We start from the raw sequence: 27524 nt of genomic DNA, 5'->3' as shown, positions 1-27524 counted from the left end.
AGCTATCTATGAAAACTGCTCACTTATATCGTATCACTGCTAATATCGAAAAAAGAATTATAAACTCGCTGAAGGAAGCATTAGCGCTCTCTCCCGTCTGTTCATTTAGCACATTATCGAATTTATTTCACTGAATAACAGTTTCGTGTTCTTCAGCTACGTCGATATTTCTTCCATTCTTCGCTATGTGCATCACCTTTAAGTCCTCTTAGATGCCTTTTGGCGGACAGACAGCAACTTAGCAGCGCCACTGCATGGTGTTCAAAAATGGTTCAAATGGCACTGAGCACTATGGGACTTAACATCTGAGGTAATCAGTCCTCTAGAACTTAGAACTACTTAAACCTAACTAACCTAAGGACATCACACACATCCATGCCCGAGGCAGGATTCGAACCTGCGACCGTAGCAGTCGCACGGGTCCGGACTGAGCGCCTAGAACCGCGAGACCACCGCGGCCGGCACTGCATGGTGTTACCAGTCACTGCAAGCCAGAGCGGCCTTCTTACTGCTGCAATGAAACGGAATATCGCACTACACTAATTTTGAACCGCTCTATCGAATGCGCCTAAAATTCCGCTATAAAAATCATTTTGTTTATAACTGGAAGCAAACAGTCGCATTCTGTGGGCACCAGACGTCACATGTAAGACGTTACAAGCAGTAGTTGTATCGACTGACTCCAGTTACACACTACAGACACTAAACTGCAGGTATGTGCCAAACACCAGAGAAAATGCGCCTGACGACTTCTAGAAGAGATATCCTATACGCTTGATTACCACCGATTTAGTATAATTATTCAGTCTAAAAGCGCCTTATCCCATCCCTTTCATTTATTATCCCTTTCATTTATTTGATAAAGCTAGCGCCAAAGATTATGTTTAAACGCTATAGACTACGAGTAAGTAAATCAACGAACTTTTTTTTTTTTTTTTGCTCCATATAATGAGAACCCTACGAGGAAGAAATCATTAGACCATTCTTTTCCTAAACGAGTATGCTAATGGTCAGTGTGTGTGTGTGTGTGTGTGTGTGTGTGTGTGTGTGTGTGTGTGTGTATGTGGAGCGACCGCTACGGTCGCAGGTTCGAATCCTGCCTCGGGCATGGATGTGTGTGATGTCCTTAGGTTAGTTAGGTTTAAGTAGTTCTAAGTTCTAGGGGACTGATGACCACAGCAGTTAAGTCCCATACTACTCAGAGCCATTTCAACCATTTAGTTCCTATTTCTATTTTCTCTTCCACCTGTGGATGAAATGATTCACCATACGTATATCATATTCATCGTTTATTGGTCTTTGTTTAATAACATTTAATTCATTTCTTCTCGTATGTAGATTGATTGCTCTGGTTCAAAAAATGGTTCAAATGGCTCTGCGCACTATGGGACTCAACATCTGTGGTCATAAGTCCCCTAGAACTTAGAACTACTTAAACCTAACTAACCTAAGGACATGACACACATCCATGCCCGAGGCAGGATTCGAACCTGCGACCGTAGCGCTCACGCGGTTCCAGACTGAAGCGCCTTTAACCGTACGGCCACACCGGCCGGCATTGCTCTGGTCACTAAACTTATAAACGCCACTTTTTTATAAATATATGGGTGGCATCATTTGTTAGAAATCACGACGTATGTTGCTGTTTCGCTTGCTAAAGTTCTTAAGGCTTTGTGATTTGTCTTGTCACGTCAAGGTCCAAAAACATAATACAATTCTCACTTTAGTACTCTAGTGGGCCCCACGAGAAAACTGATTTTGCTGTAGAAAACTGGCAGATTTTACTTACTTTCTTTCTTCTGTTGCTTTATTGCCAATAGCTGGACAGTGCGTGTAAAAGTATCAGAACATCACTGATAAACATTGCGTACACCGCTAAACTTACAATTATCTGAATACTACAAGGTAGGCATAGAAAATGCGTGATGGAGTTGAGTCTCTGATCCGATAAGGAGTTTTCAAAGCAGGCCGGTTCATCCACCCACTGACTCAGGAAGATTTACCGGGTGGAAAGTGGATAAAAAAAGCACATTATTCCGTTCTTCCTTCTTCTGGCGGCTCCTCGTAACAGTAAAATAGTGAGATCCAGTGTGACTCACGCATTTGCAACCCCTTTGGAGATGCAAACCGACAGATCGTATGAAACGGAACTGGCAGTACCGCTCCCCATGACCGGAAATACTGGACTGTGGACGAATGGTGTCGCATGAATTGTAATTGTGCAGTACTTGAGACGAGGATAGTCGGCGGGAACTCTGACGACACCCAAGTACGTAACAGACAGTGTGCTCTCCTGCATGCTACAGTATCTTGCCGCCATTTCTCAAAAGGGCAATTCCGTTGTGACGTCTCGTTTCGTCTCGGCTCGATGGTGATGGTTATCCCAGTCGAGATGACGAGGAACGGTCTCCGTCGATGACGACAACGCCAGTCTGTATCTATTATAAAAACAAACTCCTCGCACGGTTTGGTTATTTTTCAGATACTGTCTCTCAAAACTGATATCAACGTCTCGATGGAGCAGCACGCCGGAGTGTGTGCCCCGCCCTTCCTTGTAATTAAAGCGATGGTGTTCAATGTCTATCGTTCTTCTCCACTAGCCAGGTGCTGTGGCGCCGAGCGGTTCTAGGCACTACAGTCCGGAACCACGCTGCTGCTACGGTCGCAGGTTCGAATCCTGCCTCGGGCATGGATGTGTGTGATGTACTTCGGTTAGTTAGGTTTAAGTAGTTCTAAATCTAGGGGACTGATGACCTGAGACGTTAAGTCCCATAGTGCTTAGAGCCATTTGAATCATTTCTTCTCGACTTATAAATATAACGACTGCACCACTCGATAACTCGATGACTCCCTTGATCTGAAATGATAACATAAAGTCATTTGGGTGTTCGCGACAGACTTTTCAGTTTACGTGAACTTGTTGACTGTAGTTCTTATGCCCGGTTTGAAAATGGGTATTTAAACGTTGAAAATATAATGTTTTGAATCATCAGTCAATTACCCAAGCCGATGTCACATTATGATTTTTGCGAGGATATTGAGTTGATAATTATTATTCCGCCGTCAAGACGTCGCTACGTCGCGTACTTAACAACTACTCGACGTAATTCCAGAGATAACATACCCTTGAGCAATGTTCAGAATGCGTCGTATTTCGGTGTAAACTTGTTGCTGTTAACAGTTAAATTGTCACTAAATCACTTTTCACTTTTATGTTATCCGAAGAATGAGTTAATTCCACAAACACACTTTAACTGTCATTTAAATGATGTAGGCGACACGAAGAATTAAAGTTGAATTAAAGTTTATTGTTCTTCGTAATTATTTGTTCCTATACTGAGCACACACACCGATTTTTCATTCAGGGAATTGCGTCTGTAAGCATCAGCAATTCTCAATTTGACGATAGCTTCTGACAACACGGCGCAATTGTAAGTTCTTCGTGATTGCGTTTATATGTTGCCTACTCAAGTCTAATAATTGAGTTCATGTCGGCGATCAGTCTCTTTCTGTGTCCTTTGATGTTCGTGACTATTATGTATCAGGAAAGCTAAGTCCCATCACAAATCAACAATTACACGAGTTATTTTTCTGTTACATATATCAACTATCCCGTTATCTGTCTAAATGGTAAAGATGATTTTACTTCAGTCCGACTTCTGACTAATACTTTCAACCGTAAAACTTTTAAACTTCAGATTGGTTTTAAAATAAGCTAGTAGTGCTTAACATGCATACTACTACTGCAAGAGTACAAGAGAGAAGTGAAGTTAACATCTCCATTGCCGAGTTACATTGTAGTCACAGCAAACTTACGGCTCGATGCGGATACAACTCTCTTGTAGGGTACATGTTATCTTTGGTTAGTTTATGGTCTGGGCTTTAACCTTCGTAAACAATAATTTTTTTGAATTCTTTCTTTAAATTTTCTGTTTCGTTTCATATGGTATTCATTCATTCAGTCCTTTCTTTATGATAAGTGTTAGTATCTACATAACATTCTTGTTAATCTAACTGTCAAGAGTGTAAATTTTGCTATCAGTAGCTATCATCACTGTCAGGATGACTGATTTTTCTATTTCGTTTTGCAACAAAAGAGTGTTCATTATGGGTTCTATAATTGGGGTGTTACATCGTCTAGACATCCACGTATCTCTATGAAGTATGTGCGTGCTGCTGAGGTACTCCTCTGGCTTTCAAGGTCCCCAGATCTGCCTCAGTTAGAACACGTATGGAACTAGCTCGGACGTCAACTACGCCCCATCGCCGGTACACAGGGTATCCAAGACCGATATACAGCTGTTGTGGCCCAATTCACCAAACGAGAAGATACATTGGGCCCTCCCAATCCAATCAATGCTTACAGCCAGGCCGGAGGTTGCAACGTTGTACTGATAAGTGGGCTCATATTGACAGTTTCATTGTAAATTTGACTCGACTTTGTAATCACTGAAACAGCATCACATACTTCCTCAGCGCGAGAAGTTTGATTTAGTTTCCTCCTCCCCTTCTGGGTTCTTCACGTTTCGTCAGGCAGTATATTTTAAATCATTATTGTAGACAATTTTCATCAGATTATCTACTTGTCATGTAACGTCATCGCTTTCTCGAGCACAAAAAAGTATCAGATCTCAGTACGCTATTGAGACGAACGTATGTCAAACAACGGGAGCTCTCTGCATTCGGAGATATAGTATTCAGTTTAATAGCATTCGACAGACATTTAAGGAGATGGAGCATCTTACATGCAGTTCGGCCTATTATAGATGCAAGATCGACCATTAAAAGAGTCTAGGTGCTTGATGACTAAATACAGTCACTATCGCATATAACATTATTTTCACTAACTAGCAACAAATATGACATTTAATCTTCTTGAAAACCACAATGAAATCAAGGGATGTGCCAGAAGTTCATATTAATATGAATCACATCAGCTATAACAAACACTAGCAGACAAGACTGTATTACAGACACAACAGAAATAGTACTGGATACAGCTCCAAGAAATAAGCCCATTTAGCTTTGGGCAATATTTAAAAAAGACTTTCGGATCCCTAATGGCAGACAGACCATAGTGAGTATCGTGTGGTAATGTATGCAGTCGAATGATAGCTCTCATAGCAGCAGCAGCGTCTCAGAATACTGTGAGTCGACGGGGCTTCTCATAAAAAGCGACTTACTTTACATTTCGTCAGTGTTCTTTAGCTTCAACTCTTGTATTTCGTGTGTGCATGTGTATTTGGCAGGCTGTTTTTAGTATAGATAGGAACTGTGATTGCTGCGTTCAAATGCGACCCGAATTGGTGATCATTCGCTCACAGCTTCAGCTGGTGGTGGCTTCGGTTAAGCAGATAGAAACTGTCACCAGTGACAGACGGCGCGATCCGAGGGACGTCCAGCACCACCCATGTGTCCCCTGATTGGTCCACTAGAGTGGCCGCCCCGAATACGGCCGCACTGAGGCTGATCTCTCACCTGTTCTTGAGTTGGGGGAGTCGTTACAAGGAGTGACCGGCAGCTAAAGTCTTACCGAGGCCCGATCCGAGGGTCTCCACAGATGATCTGTTGAACAGAGAGCATTCACAAGTGGTGGGATTACTGATGGGAGATCGTAATGGCGCCCCTCGGGATATAGCTGCGAGGAGGGGAGGGAATCCAGCGCGTAGTGGGAGGAGTCACCCCAGATGTGGAGCAGTTGCTTCTGAATTCCACGAATACCACAGGGTGCATCCAGCTACAGGTGGTGGCTCATGTTGGTACTAATGATGTGTGTCGCTTTAGCTGAGAAGAGATTCTCTCTGGTTTCGAGGGGTTAGCTGAAACAGTAAAGCTACCAGTATCGCCTACGAGATGAAGGCGGAGCTCACCATCATTAGCTACATCTACAGAGCAGACTGTGGTCCCTTGGTATAGAGCCGCTTGGAGGGTGTTAATCATAGGCCTCAGACAGTTCTACGATCGTGTATGTTGCAGATTCCTAGACATGCGCAATAGGGTTGTTCCACTAAATAGGTCAGAGTCCACTTAACACAAGAAGCGGCTACAAGGGTAGCGAGGGCTGTTTGGGGGGCATTATGCGGTCTTTTCGATAGGGTCAAGAGAAAGTACAGAAAGGGCTTCAGTTTGAAAGGGTGCAGGACGAACACAGGAAAAGAGTAGACATAGCAACAGTCAATGCTGTACTTCTAAACTGGCGTAGCTGTGTTTAAAAAGAACAAGAGGTCCAGCGCTAATTTGAAGCACTGAATCTCAAATTTTTGTAGATACGGAAATCTGGCTTAAGCTGGAAATAAATTCAACTGAAATTCTTACAAAGAGCCTAACCGTGTTCAGAAAAGATTCATTAAATACATCATCAGGTTACCTTCCATTCGGAAAGTAGATGCACTCAGCAACTGTATGTAACTTATAAATTATAGAGTGCAGCAATCAGTCGCCCTTTTCAAATTTTATCATGCAAATGCGCTATTTTTTATTCTCAGTGCATGTAAGTATCTGTTGTTCGGGCGTCAGTCACAGTTCTTTGAATACAATAGCGCAGTGAGAATGGCTAGCTACTAGCCGAAATCTGGATTTGCATAATAAAATCTAAAAAGGACAACTGATTACTGCACTCTATAATTTATAAATACATTAAATACAGTTAGTGGTGAGTGTATATTGACGTCAAAAGTAGTTCATCTTATGGTGAAATTGAAGTACATAGTTCCTTTAAGTCAGTATGGGTGGAGATTATACTTGACAACCGGAATAAATTAAAAATTAGTTCTTTTACCAACACCTGACTCAGACGATAGAATTACTGAATAGTTCATTCCAAACAGGTACTCCACTCATATAAATCTAATTGGTGGTGGTGACTTAAACCTATCATCGCTACGTTCGCGAAAATTCATGTTTAAAGTCGGTAGTAAGCATAAAACATCATCCGAAATCGTAGTGAATACATTCTCAGCAAATTATTTTGAACAGTTAGTTCAGGGGCCCACCCGAGGAGTAAATAGTTGCGAAAACATACTTGACATCGTAGCAACAAAAAATACCGCCCATATAGGGAGTATCATGAAAGGTACAGGGTTATTGAACACAACGTTGTTGTAGCTAGACTGAATATCGTAACATCCAAACCCACCAAAAGTAAATATAAAATATAGCCTTTTAGGCAGATAAAAATTCGCTTGACCCCTTCCAATTTCACATGTAAGCGCAGAACAGTTTTAAGTTCAAAGAGGTAGTATCGCAGCAGTTGAGAGATATATACCAAATAAATTAATAAGAGATGGGACTGAATCCCCATGGTACACAAAACAGGTCAGAACATTGTTGCAGAAGCAAGGAAAACAGCATGCCAAATTTAGAAAAACCAAAATCCCCAAGACTGACGATGTTATACAAAAGCTCGAAGTTTAGCGTACAGTTGAATAAGAGATGCTTTTAATAGTTAACATAACATAATTCTACCTCGAAATCTTAAGAGAAAACATAGACCTTTCTAACATTCTGCGTGGTGTCTGTTTGTTCTAAGTCGTGTCTCCCTACCACTTTCGCGCAACGATGTTCTGAGCGTGTTTTTTAGGGAACTGACTAGTTTGAACCTGGGACCTGTTGCTGGTAAGGAGATGCCAGACCACACATGACATGTAGAGTTCAGAAGAGTTCAGTCAGACTAGCGATGATATAATCAAATACTTAATGATTTCAGCGTCAGCTCCACTGCACTCCCTGTATAAGGATCTTAATACTAACTAAATTTAGTGGAAGGGGTTCAAGGCTTTCCTATTTTTAGTTAGCAGGTAAAATAACGTCGAAAAAGCAGTTAAGTTTACCATTGGAAATTTTATTCTACTCATAAAACATTGTTTATACATCGCACTATTGATAAAAGGAAATATTTTATACCGGATGATAAAAACCAACTGCGTTCAACCAAAATGTGAACTAATATTCCCTGAATGGGTTTCCAATTTCTATAATGGATTGAAGGATGACCTATGCCATATCACATCTATAATCTAGGTTTAAATTATTTATTTATTTATTTATTTAACCTGGCAAGATTAGCACCATCAGGCCCTCTCTTACATCTAACCAGGCATTCTACTTATTTTACATTCATATGTTTTAGTAGGCATGTTAAACTACATCTAGTACAAAAAGTGAAATAAACAATTAGAAAGGTACACCTGGAAAAATAGATACATATAGTGTTTATATTCGTAGATCATAAGCACTGTTATAAGTAGACATTAATGAAGAGACAGATTTTAGATAGGAGTGCTGGCAGCAGGGAGTATGAGGGAGACTCATGGTGAAGGAGGAGAAGAATAGAGAGACATGATGAAACATAATTAAGGAAATATAAAGGAAAAGAAGATTGCGTAGCTAATAGAGATAGATGAAGAGGAAGGCATCTCAGGAGCAAGATAGGAGACGCTAGCTTTGCTATTTGACAGATGAGAGGATTGGCCTTGTACATTAATTTTGTGGAGATCTTTATGAGGATGATAGTAGGAAATGCTTCAACTTATTCTTAAAAGCAGCAGAAGATTGAATTTCGCGCAAGGTAAGGGGCAGTTTGTTCCAGAGGCGGACAGCGGCAACTGAGAAGGAGTTTGCAAAAGTTTTTGTTTTGTGAGTGGGCACAGTTAGCATACCAAACAAGAGTGACCTCGTGTTTCGATTATGATGGCATGACAGGTTTTTAATCTCTGAAGCAAGGTACTGGGGTGCTTGCGCGACGAGGAGTCGGTGAAGTAGACATAGAGTGTGGTAGTCACGCAATTTGTCCGGCCGCAGCCACCCTAGCTCGGAGTATGAAGCACTAACATGATCATATCGGCGATTGTTGCAGGTGTAACGCACACAGGCGTTCATGGTTAGCTCTAACCGTCTTTTGTTTTCACTACTCATGCCTAGCTGAATCACATCACAATAGTGGAGGTTCGGTAGAACGAGTGCTTGCACGAGCTGGCGTTTCAAGTCCTGTGGAAATATGTTCCGAAACTTTTTCTATGTATAAATTAAGTTTCATAAAAGAGAAAACTATCAAAAATGGTCTACAGTGACCCTCAATTATCCTTAATTACTTATTTAACTTGTCGTAAATTACAGTGGCTGATGTGGCTTCTCAATAATTATATAACAGAAAAATCATTGCGTTTCAGATTTTAACTTCAGGTAGCAAATGTGAATACCACGAAGTTTAATTGACGATCAACACTAGAATTACGTAAAAAGGGGATGTAACAGATGAGGCTTCTGCAGTTCCGAGTGAAGCCTTATGCCCTCTTATGCGGCATCGCGTGCGTTCATTACCTTGTCGTTGGTTAGGCAGCGTCAGGGGCGGCGGGCAGCGCCGCTCCACACACCTCGTCGTCTCTGTAGCAACTCTCTCTATCTTCTCCTTACTACTGTTTACCGAAGTTGGTTTAAGAAAAAGGTATCAGGCTGTGTTTTCAACTGACTAATCAGAATCTCAGTGTTAACCTTAAGCTCCGCCTACAAAAATTCTGTCTATCCAATGGCAAATATTCTTCTTTTCGCGGTGGGGCAATCTTTTTTAATGTTTGCTACGTAACAGAGACGCGTATAGTCTCATGCTAAAACTTGCAGCTGGTGTGGCACTTTTAGTGTTATCGTAAGATCTATATTGTTCTTCTGGAGGGCTCTATCTTTTAACATGGACTGGGGGGTGGGGGTGATCTTGGCGATCGGCCGGCAATGTGGGTGTCCCTTATCGTAGGGCCTTGTAGCCTACACAGCTCTGCTCTCGGCTTCTGTTCTCGTTTCTCCCCTCGGAACTGCATCTGTTTCACGGTGGGAAGGTATGACATGATTTAGGTGTTCTTGTGTTATCTGTGGTATTCCATTTGCTCACTCGTTGGTCGTATTACTTTGGTTAATTTAATGTCAAGATTTATTCGAAGCTATGTGACATATTGCCGGATTTGCTATCATGTCAGAGTTTTCATGGAAGCTGTTGGATTTGCCTGACACCTTACATATCACCACCCTTCGAATTTAATTTTTGCACTGAAGTTAGGCAATGATTGTATCGTTGTCTAAGTCAGTTAAAAATTATTTCTTTATCTAAATTTTGTTGCCTGCTGTTCAGCCACGTTGTTGTAGTTCTATGGTAATTTGTAATACTAATTTTTATTTCTATAGTCTTCCACATTATTCTCAAAAATATGTTTATATTGACAAGAGAAGAATATTTTTATGCTGTTATTGTTATTGATTTTTAATTATTTTCTTTCTCTATTTAAGTGTGAAGTTTGTTTTTTAAGAAGTTTGTTATCGAATGTGAGGAGTCTTTCACATCGATTTTCCTAGAAGTATTTTTTTTATAAATGTAGTAATTAAGTAAAACCTATTCCTAACACATTGTCTAAATATCATGTACAAGTAAATACTGTGAATATTGTTGGTCATTATTCAAAAAAATGTTTTTGTTTCTAGACATTCATTTCAACATTGTTACACTAACAAATACGAATTATTTCCAAGAATTGCTTTGACAAAGAAATATACATACATAAGTATTGAGATATCCTAACAAATGGTACAAATGTTAAAAAATGGAAAACATCCAACAAGATAATTTTTTATTCTTTGTTTTTATAAGGAGAAAATAAGAAAAATATAGTTATTCTTTTATTTTTATGAGGAGAAAATAAGTAGCATATAGTTTTAGTGTTTATTATGCCTTACTTTTGTTCTTTATACACTGTCCATTTCAGAAGTAATTACTCATTTTTATCGATAGTCTATTTTTACTTAAGTCCATAGTCAACGACTGTTATTTTGTAGTTTATTAGCTGTCTGGTGTGCTTTACTTGTTTAGTTTTTCACATGTGTCTTTTTTACAATTCCTACATCACATGATTTCACACATTTTTACGATCCTATGAATGTTAATGCATGAGGCTGAGAAATGTTCACGAAGTTGATGGACTTGAGCGAAATGGATGTGGGCAAGTATTTGATGTACAGCCTCGTTTGTCGTTCCTTCTTGGTTTTGCATCTGTGTATTGCTGTTGTGAAGCTCCCATAATGGAATGGAGCTGTGAGTGCGGAATCTCGTGGTTTACTGGCTTTGTATGCATGAAAGTCATCGTTATATGCCGCTGAAAGCGGTGTTTTTCGTTGTAATACTTCACAGATGACTAGTTTACAATAGGATAGGGTTTTTGGAAAGTTTGTCGTCTGTTCTTCACCCATCTTCTTTCTTGGTCTCAATCTTGCGAATCTTCAACTTCTGTTCTTCCTGCTTTTTCTCTGCTGCTTACTAGATTCTTGGTTTGAAGTTCTCCTCTTAGTAACAGTTTGATAAATTCCAGAATGAGATTTTCACTCTGCAGCGGAGTGTGCGCTGATATGAAACTTCCTGGCAGATTAAAACTGTGTGCCCGACCGAGACTCGAACTCGGGACCTTTGCCTTTCGCGGGCAAGTGCTCTACCATCTGAGCTACCGAAGCACGACTCACGCCCGGTACTCACAGCTTTACTTCTGCCAGTACCTCGTCTCCTACCTTCCAAACTTTACAGAAGTTCTCCTGCGAACCTTGCAGAACTAGCACTCCTGAAAGAAAGGATATTGCGGAGACATGGCTCAGCCACAGCCTGGGGGATGTTTCCAGAATGAGATTTTCACTCTGCAGCGGAGTGTGCGCTGATATGAAACTTCCTGGCAGATTAAAACTGTGTGCCCGACCGAGACTCGAACTCGGGACCTTTGCCTTTCGCGGGCAAGTGCTCTACCATCTGAGCTACCGAAGCACGACTCACGCCCGGTACTCACAGCTTTACTTCTGCCAGTACCTCGTCTCCTACCTTCCAAACTTTACAGAAGTTCTCTTGCGAACCTTGCAGAACTAGCACTCCTGAAAGAAAGGATATTGCGGAGACATGGCTTAGCCACAGCCTGGGGGATGTTTCCAGAATGAGATTTTCACTCTGCAGCGGATATGTAGATGGGTTTGATTTTGTGTTGTTTTAACGTCATCTGCGATTGCATTGGTTTGTATTGTCGGCCATTATCCGAAATTATTCGTTCAACTCGACCTACTTGTCTGAGAAAATCTTGTCTAAATGCTTTACTTATAGTAAGATCTGTTGCCCATTTTAATGGTGTCAAGGTAACATATTTAGAAGTAAGTTCCAAAACGACAAATATGAAAATATATCCATTTTTCGTGTGTGGGAGGGGCCCCATCAAATCCGTTGTAGCTATTTGTTTTAAATTTTTAGGGATTACTGGAAACATAGGAGGTTTGGTTTGAAAAGTGACATGTGTAGCCCTCATACATTTTTTGCATTTGACTAATACTGTTCTAATTCATCTTTCCATATTAGGAAAATGGCTTGTTTGTTTTATTTTTAAAAAGCATTTCTTTGGTCCAAAGTGGACATTATTTAAATCTGAGTACCATATGTACTTATTAATTAGTTCACCTGAGATACAAATTAACCATTCATTCGTTGCAACATTTCGTCTAAAAAATAAAACATTATTTTTTAGGAGATAGTGCTGTCGAATGTCCGGAAAGTCCTTACTTCTCCATTTGTGTTTCATTCCTAGTATTTCGGGATCCTTGTCCTGTTCTTTGCCTATGCTTTTCAATGCCATCGTAATGCAGTTTTCGAAAGTTACTTGTTTCATATAGTACATTGTAAACTGGTCTTCTGCTGCTTCCAAACCTACGTTATTGGATGCGCCCTGTGGACATCGTGATAAAGCATCTGCTAATACATTCGCTGGTCCTGGTATGTGTGTGATAGTGAAGTCAAATTCTTGTAGTATTAACATCCATCTGGCTAACCTCCCATGAGTTAGTTTGGCGGATAACAGAAATTCTAATGCTTTGTGGTCAGTATATGCATTTGTTTTTCTTCCGAATAGGAAGTATCGAAAACGTTGGAACCGCCATACAATGACCAATGCTTCCAGCTCTACGACTGAATAGTTTTTCCCGCTTTTTGTGAGTACACGATTGGCAAATGTAATTGTTCTGTATGGTCTTAGCCCTGCCTGTTGGTATTCTTGGAATAAAACAACTCCTAACCCTGTTTTCGCGCTATCAGTGGCCATACAAAAATTTTGTGTTAGATCAGGATGTGCTAAAATCGGTCATGTTGTTAGCGCGTTTTTCACTTTTAAAAATTCTTTATTCGCTTGTTGATCCCTTACCCCTGGCGTGTTTTTTCCAGTCAATGCACATAGGCGTGGTGTTGCGAGAGAGCCGATCCAAATAATTTTTTTATGGAATCTGGTGAGACCTAGAAACCCTTTGAGAGTTTTTTTATTATATGGAGTACAGAATTCTTTGATTGCCGTTAGTTTTTCCGGGTCGGGCATTAACCCTTTCTCTGAAATTATGTGTCCTAGAAATCTGACCTCTCGCCTTCCAAATTTGGATTTCGTTATATTTACTGTAACCCCATGCTCTTTCATGATCTGTAAAAACTGATTTAATGTGTCGTTGTGATGTTCCCAAGAGGGTTCTGCTATAATCACATCATCAACATAACACGTAATTTTTTGTAAAATTTCAGGACTGAGCATGGTATTAAATCCCCTAATAAACGCTGCTGATGATATGTTTAAACCAAATGACAATCGTTTGAATTGGTAACATCTACCGAATACCATAAATGCTGTAAATTTTCTACATTCTGGGGTCAATTCTATTTGCCAGAGACTACCCGTAAATCAATTGATGAAAATATCTTAGCGCCGTGGAAGTTTTCTATCAATTCCTCTAATTTTTTCGGGCGATCTGTCTCAGTGATTATGATTGTCTTGATCTGTCTGGAATCAAGCACTAATCTGATGCTCCCATCTCGTTTTTGTACAATATGGAGTGGGCTGTTATATGTGGAGGTAGCTGGTTCAATAATATCATCATCTAACATTTTAGATATCTCCTGGACTACTTTATTTCCATAGCTTAATGGGATTGTATAGGGTGGCACTCTAAATGGTTTGTGCTGGTTTACTTCAAACTTGTACTGAAAGTGTTTAATACTGCTAGTCTTAGGCAAAAATACCTCTGCTTTATCTCATAAAATACCCTCTAATTCTCTTTTACTGTGTTCCGAAATACCTTGAACTTATTGCAATTTTTCGTCGATTTCTTTATGGACTTCTAACATGAGTTGAGGCGATTCCCCCTTTTGTGCATACCATTCTAATTCTTCATCCTCTTTATCTCGCATCATTCTTAATTGTTTGTTTATAACTGGTATTTCTTCTAATTTTAGCTTTTGCTCAAAGATAAGTGTGACATTCCCGAATGTTACGCTACCTTTCCACATATCTATTATCGCTCATCAGTCATTTAAAAAATCTGCACCTATAATCAAATCTACAGTTAGTTTAGGCATAATCACGAAGTTGGCTTCGATCTTTTGACCTTGTCTCGAAACTTCCACAGCATTGTTTCTAATAGGACCTCTTACTTTAATCTCACGTGTTTTCAGAACTGGCAATTCCTCCTTGGCATTACACTGCATGAATAAACTTTCTGAGATCGCGGTCAGTTCACTTCCGCTATCAATTACAATATTGACTGGGATCTGTTTTACCATGGACTTCACAACTGGTTGAATTTGAAAGGGTTGGATCTGTTCTTCTTCCTCTTGCATCAACGAATCCTCCACTGAATCATACATGAGTCTTTTCAGGACTTTCCCCTGTGAATTCGAACTTTCTTCGACTGCTACTCCTCTCTCTTTTATTTCCTCTTCTCTGTTTCTTCCTTCATTTACGCTTTCTTCAACATCCTCTTCTTTTTCTTCATCTTCGTCTATCTTCTCCTTCTTCATCGCTACTTCCGCATAATAGCATCTAAATGCTCTAATTGTCGCTTCATAACTTCCTTCATTATATACGTTGGGTTGTGGCCCACTAGTAACTTATTTTCAACTTCTGTCGACTGCGCATTACCCTAATTGAATTCGCTTTCCCTGGTTTCCATCTCAAATAGCTCTGCAATACTCATTACTTCATACTTTCCTCCTGCATTCGTTGTGCATGCCTCTGGTAATTCATCTTCCTCGTGAGTATTCTCCCAGTTAATTTCGTCCCAACACGATATTGATATTTTCCTGTCTTCGTTTTCATCTGGTCCCTGCGGTTTTGTTTCTTCCTTCTTCTCTTATCGTGATAAGGTATTTACTTCTCTGTTGAAGGTGCTGCAATTATCCTGGGTCGGTGCGTCATTCTCTTTGGCTTGGGCGCTTAGCTGTCAATTCGAGCGGCTTTCAGGGTTTGGTGGTCTTACCTCCACCTCCTCTATCTGTATTCTCTTTTCTTATCCAGCTTATTGATATTGGTTTCTTTGTTAATAATCTGTCGGTCTATTGGTTCTCCAGTACCCGTTCCGGTTGTCATTATTCCCTCTGTAATAGTTGTTGCCGTTCCTGGGTGAATTATAGTTATTGCCATATTCTTTTCTAAATCCATAACCGTTTCTTTGTTGAAATCTGCTGTCGTTTCTTCGTGCGAAGTTATCACGTGGTTCGTAATTATTGTTTCTTCGTACTGTGTCCTGTGGATTCCACTGCTTTTTGCTTTCGTTTTCACGTGCGCTTCGTCTTTTTCTTGCGTCATCTTCCGAAAATATAAATTCTAGTTCCCTTAGAATTCCTTTAAATGCTTCGACGTCATTGCCTCCGCGACCGACCAATGACTGCTGGTATTTCAATGGTAACTTCATCGCACTTCATGTAATCAGCTCTCCGCCACTGTATGGTACATCTAAGCATTGATTTTTCTTTGCCATTACTTCGAAAACATTCACGGGAGTCTTCTCTCCTGAATTTTCAAAATATGGGTTCTGTAATAATTCGTACTTCACTCTGTTCTTTGCTTCGTTGGACCAATATCGTGAGAGAAACTTCTATCTGAAGTCTTCGTACGATTGGCATGTCGCTGCAACATTCTGCATGGTTTCTGCGACTGTTCCTGACATGTGTGCACATATAAAGTCTAATTTGTGTGCTAGCGTCCAGTGTTCTGGTAAACCTACTCGGGATTAATCAATAAAAGTTCGTGGATGTAATGAGTTTCCTTCTCGAAAGTGTTGACATTTTCTGACTGTGAGGAAATGATCGTTGTCGTACTTCGTCATGGTTCCATATGAAATTCGCGATTCTTCGCCACTTTTGTTTCTGATCATTTCTCTCGTCGTTCTTTCCGGTTGTGGTAGATGCATTGGATATTGTCCACTGTAACTTTCGCCTACCCTTGCGTAATATCGTTGAAGTGGCACGCAATAATTTTCTTCCATCGGATGTGAACGTGTAGCTGAATGCATTGCACTGTACTCTTCGCGACCTGGCTTTCCATTGTCACGTATTGGTTCGGTATCTTGTCTGGCTAAACTTGCCGCTTCATTGCACGATCCAAACTGTCTTGAAACATACATTTGTGGTTCCACATGTGTTTGTGGTGCCCTTTGTTCATCAAGAGTTTCAAAACGTGTTTGTTGCGGTGCAGGCTGTCTGATTTCACGTATGTTACTTTCCACCTATGACTGGAATCGCAAATGCGTGATATCTTCGTTAACTGCTTGTTTATCCGGTGCTGTTACAGATAGGGATGTGGTTGCAGACGCAGTGCTTGTTCGATCCTGTTCACTATGCTCTTCAATGGTTTGCAACAACTCTGTTCGCAATTTCTGAAATTGTTGCTTCGTTTGTGCTTGTATTTTCACTATGCGATTATCATGCCTTTTCAGCGCTGCTTTTATGATACGTTTGTGTAACACACTGTTTTCAGCAATTTCACGCGCTGTACCTGCTGCTTGTCTAGTAATTACGTTTATCTGTTTCTCTAGTTTCTTGACTTCTCCCTGGGTGTTGTTACGTAATGTTTTGATCTCGTCCTGGGTGTCATTACGCAATGTTTGTACGTCCACTTGCACCTTGTCAATGTCTGTTCTCAATTGATTGTGACCTGTTATTAAGTTTCCTATCACTTCTCGAGATTCTTTTGCCTCGTATTCGATATGTCTTATGTGTAACTGAATTTTTTTCCTTTGTTCTTTAATCTCAAGCATTTGTTTCGTGGTTTCTGCAATTTATTCCCGCATTTGCTTCGTCATTTCTCCATTCTGAATTTTAATTTGGTTCGTAAATTCTTTATTTTGCCTTGTCATGGTTTCCGTGATTTGTTGTAATAATTCTGCCAGATGGGTGGGTCCTATTGCATTTTCTTCCGCCGTCCTACGCTCTGTATTTTCGCGCAAGTGTTCGTTTGCAACCGATTGCATTGAACTGTGTGGTGACACGTTTGTGCTCGAATTCCTTGTACTCTGTTGTGAGGTAGCTCTGATTACTTGTACTATGGGTTCTACGTATTCAAGAAACAAGTTAGAATCTTCATCGACTGTCTCTCTACTTTCCTGCTCCTCTGTCGTATGTTGACCTACGTTTTCTGTGCCTTGGCGTACATTATCCTCGTTATGGTGCGTTATCTGTCCTATTTCTCGCGATACTGCATCGTCTGTTGTACTGTCCTCTATTCTCTGTCCGTCTTCATGCTGGGTCTCTACCTCAATTCGGTCAAGGTCTCGATCTGCCATTGATAATCTTTCAGAATCCCTTATTTTCTGTTTTAAAACCAATTCATGCGCCCTACTTCGCGTTAAGGGGAGACCGTGGCAGTCTTGCACTGACATTTTTGTAAATTCATATCTTTGCCATTTTCTGTTCAATCTCATTGAAATTTTGCATACTTATGTATAGAGATCTAATACGATTTTTAAAAAAATTCAGAATTTTTAATAACAATCTAATGCAGTGAGATAATTTTGAATTTTTTATAGCATTATTATTTTAAGGTACACTTTTTCATAATTTCAAGGCAAATTTGACAATTTTTCTTAATGGTAAAATAATCTACACTAATGGGTGTAGAATTAAATGCGGTAACTTTTTGGTAAATTAATGTTATTATTTTCTGTGATATTTTGGATTCGAACATTTTTACAAGCAAACTTTTCAATATATTATCAACCACAAAACTGCGTATAATATCTCGATTAAAATTTTGTTCCACTTAAATATTTCTTCGAAGTAAAAGAATAGGTGTGCCAAATTTCATTGCAATCCTTCCAGTAGTTTCTTATACATGTGTTCCTGAAAGCAGAAAACCTTAACTCGCGAAAAATCATTTTAAAGTTGGATGAAATGTAAAAAAAAGAAAAACTATCATCCCTTAGCTAAAACTGCCTATATCCATATTCCATTTCTTCCACATCATCCTCTACAGCTCTTTTAGCTTCTCTGCTCCTTTGCCTAGCAATTTTTTGTATGTCCTGGTCCGATGTCTCCGACTTCGCGAGTCCTTGCTTATCGATGATCTGCAGTATCTGCTCGGTGAAGACTCCAGTTGTAAGGCCCAACTTGCTGAGGATGTGAAGTCTTGCCACATTCCCATCGTTAAACACTGCTGCAGCTTCCAAAGCAGAAATCTTCACCACCAAATTGGAAACAAACACAGTCTTTGGACATCTTTTTCAAATAAGGACATTGAAACTTTCATTTGGGTGCTGTGTTTTCCCATGCAGACATTTTTCTAGCACTTCTGGTGAAGCCAGTGCTCTAAAAGTTGGTTTAATGCCCATTGAAACCTCATAAGGAAGGTTATTTTTATCGGTATAATCTTCCCCACTTCCCTTACTTTTCAAAAATTTGCACCATTCATTAGAACAGAGGCCATTTTAAGGTGTAGTGTCTGTCGACAAGTAATTAAACCAAATGGCCCATACTGCTTTCCTCATACTGTCCAAGCTTGTGAGGTTACTTCTAATTGCAGCACCATAATAGACTTGTAGGCTGTCAATTCTCTTCTTTGTTAGTCTGTTTTTACCTCCCAGTGGCTTCCCATCCTCTAGTAGCTTGCCTTTATTGTCTGCAACAAGTCTTCAGAGTCGTCCACCCATCCTCTTCTAAATATGGCCTAAGCACTCCAGTTTCTCAATAGTGCTATCTTTTCCATAGGGCTGACTTTCAACTACATTCTTGAAAGCACTAGAGTCTCTATCTCCTAAATACTGTACATATCTTACTCCACACTTTTGCAAAGATCCATGGAAAATGAATTTCATACCTGCAGCTTCCATCCCACCACTGGACCCTGCATAATTTCTGCTACAAACAGCTTTATGGGGTTCTTGCCATTCTGTTTCTTTACCTGCATCAATATATTTCTTGTGCAAGGAACATGCAGAACAATATTTAGACATCACCTCTAAGTCTAATACTTTTCCAATGTCGACACTAATGATTGTTGAAACTCCATGCAGTGAAGTATGCCCCCTTTTAATCCAGGAACTGTCACAGGAAACTGCTATATCGTTGCTATTAGTTGCTTCACAATTTTCTTGAATTGCCCCCAGGACTGCCATTTTCATGCTCTCTTCACTTACTTCTGCAACTGCATTGAGGAGAGCAGTATTCATTGCAGAAAATTTTAGGGGAGGACCAGGCATGTTCATGATACCACATAAAAGGTTTCCACCATCTCTTCCAATCCCTATACATCTCAATCCATCAGCAAATCTCCAATATGAGATAGATTCTATTACTGACCTTTGATGTCTTGAATGGTTTGTCAGCATCACAGTTTTGCAATGTGCAAACCAAACCGTCTCTCTTTCCATCATCAACCAAATCCACGTTTCTGCCACAAACAGAGCACTTGCAGGCTTTTCTAAGTGCTTCTGCCACCATTTCCAGATCCACAGTTCTGAAACCTGTATTTCTGTCATGATTTGTTTCTTCTGACACAATCCCTGTCCAAAGTTTTATTTTAGATGCACGTCTAGACAAGCTAATGTTTGCACCTGCAGGCCTGACCCTAACCTCAATGTCAGTTTTCCGATTTGTATTGGAAATATGGGACTTACTATATTTTTAAATACTTTACCAGGCCAAGGCATTGTAAAAAGGGATCAACGGATTCAACCTTGCACAAAGAATTGCACAATATATCAAGCGTCACTCGAATTCCACTGAACAGCACAAAACTTCTTTACAACACTCCATAGCCTTTTATACCACACTGACTGAACCAGAAAATGGCTCCACAGCCTTCCTTACAACACTGCCGTTATGTATACAAAAAATCACAGGCTTCTAAAGCTATATTTTCTAGGTTCACAGGCCAAATTCTGCAATAAAATTTTTCCTCCATTTGGTACATTGAAAAGTGGGCTTGGCGCATTACACTGTGTAGGGTTTTAATTTTTTTATGCCATTTGTAATTCGAATTTCAAGGAAAAAATTTGGGATAATAATCTCAATTATATTTACTATCAAGTAAGCAAATAAAAATAATTTTTAAATTTTTCATTATTTCTGCCACCGTCTCCCCTTAACATGCGCTCATATGATCTCACGCATTTCATAAACTTTTTGCTCACGCGACTTGACACTTATTATGCCCAAGACTGACAATCCATTCACTTACTTGTTGGGTCAGAACCAATTTGTCAACGATGTATCCGTCACCTGTGCACTTGCATTGGAGAGAAAACTTAATTCTAACAGTATTAAAATTCATAACTTAATTATGCTAGAATGTCTCACTTTCTATTGAATACTTTCTTACTATCTATTGCTGCTGCTACCGTTTACGACTATTTCAGAAAAATTATTCGTTACGAAAATTTTTCAACAGGATATTTTTCTGACCTAATTAGGCATGTGGTCGACCTTCAATCATGGTATTTTACCATCCTGGCAGGGTCACCATTCTCTAACATTCTGCATGGTGTCTGTTTGTTCTAAGTCATGTCTCCCTACCACTTCAACCCAACGACACTCTGAGTGTGTTTTTTAGAGAATCGACTAGTTTGAACCTGGGACCTGGTGCTGGTAAGGAGACGCCAGATTACACATGACAGGTAGAGTTCAGAAGAGTTCACTGAGACTAGCGATAATATAATCAAATACTTAATGATTTCAGCGTCAGCTCCACTGCACTCCCTGTAAAAGGATCTTAATATTAACTAAATTTCGTGGAAGGGGTTCAAGGCTTTCCTATTTTTAGTTAGCTGGTAAAATAACGTCGAAAAAGCAGTTAAGTTTACCATTAGAATTTTTATTCTACACATAAAACATTGTTTATAAATTGCGCTATTGATAAAAGGAAATATTTTAATACAGGATGATAAAAACCAACTGCATTCAACAAAAATGTGAACGAATATTCCCTGAATGGGTTTCCAAGTTCTATAACGGATTGAAGGATGACCTATGCCATATCACGTCTATAATCTAGGTTTAAGTTAAGTTTCATAAAAGAGAAAACTATCAAAAATGGCCCTCAACTATCCTTAATTACTTATTTAACTTGTGGCTTCTCAATAATTATATAACATAAAAATCATTGCATTTCAGATTTTAACTTCAAGTAGCAAATATGAATGCCACGAAGTTTAACTGATGATCGACACTAGTATTACGTAAAAAGGGGATGTAATAGATGAGACTTCTGCAGTTCTGAGTAGCATACCTCGGTAGCAACTCTCTCGAACTTCTGCTTACTACTGTTTACTGAAGTTGGTTTAAGGAAAAGGTATCGGGCTGTGTTTTCAACTGACCAGTAAGCGTCTCAATGTTAACCTTAAGCTCCGCCTACAAAAATTCTGTCTATCCAATGAGAAACGTTATACTTTTCGGGGTGGGGCAATGTTTTTTAATGTTTACTATGTAACAGAGATGCATATAGTCTCACGCTAAAACTTGCAGCTGGTGTGGCCCTTTTATTATTGTCATAAGATGTATACTGTTCTGGAGGGCTCTATCTTTTAACATGGGCTTGGGGATAGACCTCCCGGTGGTCGGCCGGCAATGGGAGTGTCCCTTATCGTAGGGCCTTCTAGCCTACACGGCTCTGCTCTCAGCTTCTGTTCTCGTTTCTCACCTCGGAACTGCATCTATTTCACGGTGGGAAGGTATGACATGCATTTAGGCATTCTTGTGTTAGTCTGTGGTATTCCATTTGCTCACTCGTTGATCATATTACTTTGGTTAATTTAATGCCAGGATTTATTCGGAGCTATGTGACATATTGCCAGATTTGCTATCATGTCAGGGTTTTCATGGAAGGTGTTTTATTTGCCTGACACCTTACACGTTGTGGATGTATGTTAAGTACAGCAGTGGCAAGACGCTGTCAATACCTTCACTTCGCTATATCAATGGTGATGTTATAGATGCCAGTGTCACTAAAGGAAAGTTACTAAACACGGTTTTCCGAAATTCTTTCACAAAGGAAGGCGAAGTAAATGTTCCAAAATTCGAATCAAGAACAACTGCCAATACGAATAAGTTAGAAGCAGATATCCTTGGTGTAGCAAAGCAGCTTAAAACACTTAAGAAAAACAGGGCTTCCGGTCCAGAGTGTATACCAGTCAGGTTTCTTTCAGAGTATGTTGATACAGTAGCTCCATATTTAGCAATAATGTACAATGGCTCGTTCTTAGGAAGATTCGTACCCAGAGGCAGGAAAGTTGTACGAGTCACACCAACATCCAAGAAAGGAAATAGCAGTAATCCGCTGAACTGCAGACCCATATCACGAATGTCGATTTGTAGTAGAATTTTGGAGCATATTCTGCACTCGAACACTATGAATCACCTCGAAGGAAATGATTTATTGACAAATAGCCAATATGAATTCAGAAAATATCGTTTCTGTGAAACACAACTAGCTCTTTACTCTCACGAAGTAATGAGTGCTCTTGACGGGGGATGTCAAATCGATTCCACTTTTTTAGATTCCCAGGAGGCTTTTGACACCGATCCTCACATCGACTTCTAGTTGAATTGCGTGCCTATGAAGTATTGTCTCAGGCGTGGGATTGAATTCGTGATTTCCTGTGAGAAAGTTCACAGTTCGTAATAATTGACGGAAAGTATTCGAGAAAAAACAGAATTGATATCTAGCGTTCCTCAAGGAAGCCTTTAGGCCCTCTGTGGTTTCTGATCTATATAAACGATTTAGGATACAATCTGGGCAGCCCTCTTAAATTGTTTGCGGGTAATGTTGCCATTTACTGTACTGTAAAGTCATTATACGATCAAAACGAATTGTAAAACGCTTTAGACAAGATATCTGTATGGTGCAAAAATGACAACTGGTTTTAAATCAAGTGTGAAGTCATCCACATGAGTACTAAAAGGAATCCACTAAATTTCAGTTACTCGATAAATCACACAAATCTAAAGACTAGAAACTCAACTATATACTCAGATATTATAGTTACTAATAACTTGAATTGGAACATCACACAGATAATGTTGTTGGGATTCAAACCAAAGACTGCGATAATATTGGCAGAACACTCAAAAAATATAACAGATCTACTAAAGAGACTGCTCACACTACGCTTGTCCGCCTTTTTCTCGAGTATTGTTGTGTGGTGTGGGATCCACATCAGATAGGATTGACGGAGGACATGGAAAAAGAAGGCAGCTCCTTTTGTATTATCGTGAGACAAGAGAGGGAGAGCCATGTGTATGATACAGGAATCGATGTGGCAGTCATTAAAACAAAAGCGTTTCTCGCTGCGGCAAGACCTTCCCATGAAATTTCAAACTTTCTCCTCAGAGTGTGAAAATATTTTGTTGGTGCCCACATACCTAGGGAGGGGTGATCATCACAATCAAATAATAAAAATCAGAACTCCACTGAACAATTTCAGTTTTCGTTTTTCGCGACCGTTGTTTTAGAGTGGAACGACGAAGAAGCAGCTTAAACGTGGTTAGATGAACCCTCTGCCAGTTACATAATTATGAATTTCAGAGTAATCATGTAGATGTATACGTAATTTGTTTTCAGCATTTGATAGACAAAATTCTCCATCAGTCAGTGCTGAGTTGGTGTACGCGTACGATTAAAATGCCCTGACATATGACAAAGTGTTAGATTGGGAGAGGAAGGGGGGGGGGGCACTTCCAGTGTTGTCACACAAGTCAGTGGTGAAAAACGCAGGGACAACTTGAATCAGAAGAGAAATGGGTGTCCCGATGATCGGCAAATCTCAATCTAGGTGATAGTGAAAATGTGAAAAATCAGTCCCGGACCAGTTTTAGATACCATGCTCGATATTTTGAAAATGAGAAAGGTCTTTGCCCTCTGAGGTCCGCGTCTGCCCGCAACCATTCAAAAAAACCAGACTAAATGAGTTCTGCAATAAACTTCAGCTAATAACAGCGGATACCCTGTTCAAGAATCACAAGAGGAGGAAGTATTCTTGGGAAACCTCGGGAGATACGGGAAGTTTTCAATTACATCGTATCATGGTCAGCCAGAGATTCCGAAATCAGGCTGAAGTTTAATTTTAAGAAACAATGCATGAAGAAGTAGGATACGGGTGCTTTATGCAATGAAGACGTATGCTTAAACTTCCTTGACGCTATAGGTACTGTGGTAACGAATAGTTCGATTTTAGTTCAGTTGAAGAGGAGTTAACATATCTAAAAAGGGCAATCAAGATATTGGAAAGAAAAACATAGATACAAAGAAGGTAACTGCGAAGGAATGTGGGTAACACAAGAAATACTTAGTTGATCAATGAACGAAGGAAGTACAACAATGTTCCGGAAATTTCAGGAATACAGAAGCAAACGTCACTTAGGAATGAAAGAAATAAGAAGTGTAGGGATGCTAAGACGAAATGGCTGCATGAAACATGTGGAGAAATTGAAAAAGAAATTATTGTCGGAAGGACTGAATCAGCATAGAGAAAAGTCAAAATAGAGTTGCGGTGAAATTAAAAGCAAGTGTGGCAATATGAAGAGTTCAAAAGGAATTCCAGTGTTAAATGCAAAGGAGAGCGCGAATAGGTGCAAAGAGTACATTGAAGGCCTCTATCAGGGGCAATATTTCTATGATGTAATAGACGAAGAGACAGGAGTAGATACAGAAGAGATAGGTGATGCAGTTTTAGAATCAGAATGTAAAAGATATTCGGGAGACTGAAGATCGAATAAGATAGAAGGGATGGATAACATTCCATCAGAATTAGTAAAATCATTGGGGTAGTGGCAACAAATGGTATTCACGTTGGTGTGTAGATTGTATGAGTCAGGCAACATACTATCTGACTTTCTGAAAAATTTCATCCACACAATCCCGAAGATAGCAAGAGCCTACAAATGCGGCAATTATCGCACAATCAACAGCTCATGCATCGAAGTTGATGACGAGAAAAATATGCAGAAGAACGGAAAAGAAAATAGGATCTGTTCGATGACGATCAGTTTGGTTTTAGGAAAAGTAAAGGCATCGGAGATAATGGAAGCAAGACTAAAGAAAAGCAAGACAGATTTATAGGATCTGTCAACCTGGAAAAAGCGTTCGAACACATGAAATGGTGCAAAATATTCGAAATTATAGGGAAAGTATTCGTAAGCTATAAGGAAAGACAGGTAGGTATTGAACAACATGTACATGAAGCAAGAGGGAACAAACAATAAGAGTGGACGACCAAGAACGATGTGCTGGGGCTAAAAAGGGTGTAAGAAAGGATGTAGTCTTTCACCTCTACTGTTCAATCTATATATCGAAGAAGCAATGACAGAAATAAAAGAAATTTTCAAGAGTTGAATTAAAATTCAGGATGAAAGAATGATAATAATCAGATTCGCTGATGACGTTGCTCACCTCTGTAAAAGTGAAGAAGAATTACAGGATCTCCTGAATGGAATGAAAAGTCTACTGAGTGCACAACATGGACTGAGAGTAAACAGAAGAAAGACGAATGTAATGAGAAGGAACAGAAATGAGAACAGCTAGAAACTTAACGTCAGTATTTTTTGTTACGAAGTAGATGAAGTTAAAGATTCCGCAACCTAGGCAGCAAAGTAGGACATTAAAAGGACACTAGCACTGACAAAAAGGGGATTCCTGGACGAGAGCAGTCTACTAGTGTCAAACATTAGATCTCAATTTAACGCAGAAATTCCTGAGAATGTACGCCAGGAGCTCAGAATTGTACGGCACTGAAACATGGACTGTGGGAAAACCGGGAGGGAAGAGAATCGAAGTATTTGAGATGTGGTGCTACAGGCGAATATTAATTATGTGGACTGATAAGGTAAGTAATGAGGAGGTACTCTGGAGAAAATAAAAATGGGTAGAATATTAGACTTCTGTTAAGAAGTCAGCGAATAACTGCCATAGTACTAGAAGGAGCTGTAGACGGTAAAAACTGTAGAGGAAAACAGAGCTTGGAATGCATCCAGCAAGTAACTGAGAGCGTAGGTAGCAAGCGCTATTCAGAGATGGAGAGATTGGCACAGCAGAGGAATTCATGGCGAGACGCGTCAAGCGAGCCAGAAGAGTGCTGGCTAAGAATAATATATAAATAAAATATGTGGTGTCACCGCCAGACACCACACTTGCTAGGTGGTAGCTTTTAAATCGGCCGCGGTCCGCTAGTATACGACGGACCCGCGTGTCGCCACTGTCAGTGATGGCAGACCGAGCGCCGCCACACGGCAGGTCTAGAGAGACGTACTAGCACTCGGCCCAGTTGTACAGCCGACTTTGCAAGGAACGGTTCACTGACAATTACGCTCTCATTTGCCGAGACGATATTTAACATGGCCTTCAGCTACATTTGCTACGACCTAGCAAGGCGCCGTATTCAATTTATATTGAGATTCTATTAATGTATCATCAAGAGCGATGTTCTACAAATGTGGATTAAAGTTAAGTATTCCAGAAGCTACGTACTTTTCTTTATAGCATTCATTACGTATCCTGTTTCAGACCTCACGCCGGCCTGCGTGAGTTTAAGCGCGTGCCTTTCGGCTTCCTCTCATTGTGTCTAGGCTGTCTTGTCTAGACACAACAAAATATAATTGTCTGTCTCAAGAAATTCAATAAATTTGCTAAATGACGGAAAAGTTATTTTAGCGACGTTCTGTTAATGTCAGGTAATGTTGAAATGGCGAAAAATTTCAAAACAGTAATAGCGTTATCCTTGTCATGGATATATTACCCATATTCTGGGGAACTTGTGGTAACACACACACATACCACAAACTTTCCCACTCGAGCATGTTCGTGTGTGTCCCCGCAGCCCCAGAAGCAAAGACAGGCGTTCGCTTCCCCTGCCGATACTGCTGCGTCGCTCGCAAATCGTTCCTATTTTTCGTGGCATTTTGCTAGCATTCGATAATTCTTTGCACAGAATAAATCTGTGCTGATTTATTTTGTAAATGCATATCGAAAAAGGCGGCAACTTTTCCACGACCTGCAACACCTGCCTGTAAATGGTGACATTACTCTACCAGAGTGGCACGTAAATATGTGTCCAAAGGGAAACCTTGAGATCTTCGTACAACCAATACAGACTTCTACGCTAGAAGGAAGGAAGTTTAGAGTGTAGGAGCCCGTCGACAACAAGGTAATTAGAAAGGCAATACAATGCACTCAAGGAAAACGTGAAACATGATCGGCAGAGAAAGAACCATCGTCCACCAGAATACG

This window comes from Schistocerca cancellata, chromosome 7 (genome assembly GCF_023864275.1).
Source record: "Schistocerca cancellata isolate TAMUIC-IGC-003103 chromosome 7, iqSchCanc2.1, whole genome shotgun sequence".
NCBI classification, from domain to species: domain Eukaryota; kingdom Metazoa; phylum Arthropoda; class Insecta; order Orthoptera; family Acrididae; genus Schistocerca; species Schistocerca cancellata.
Note: the sequence above shows the minus strand (reverse complement) of the source record.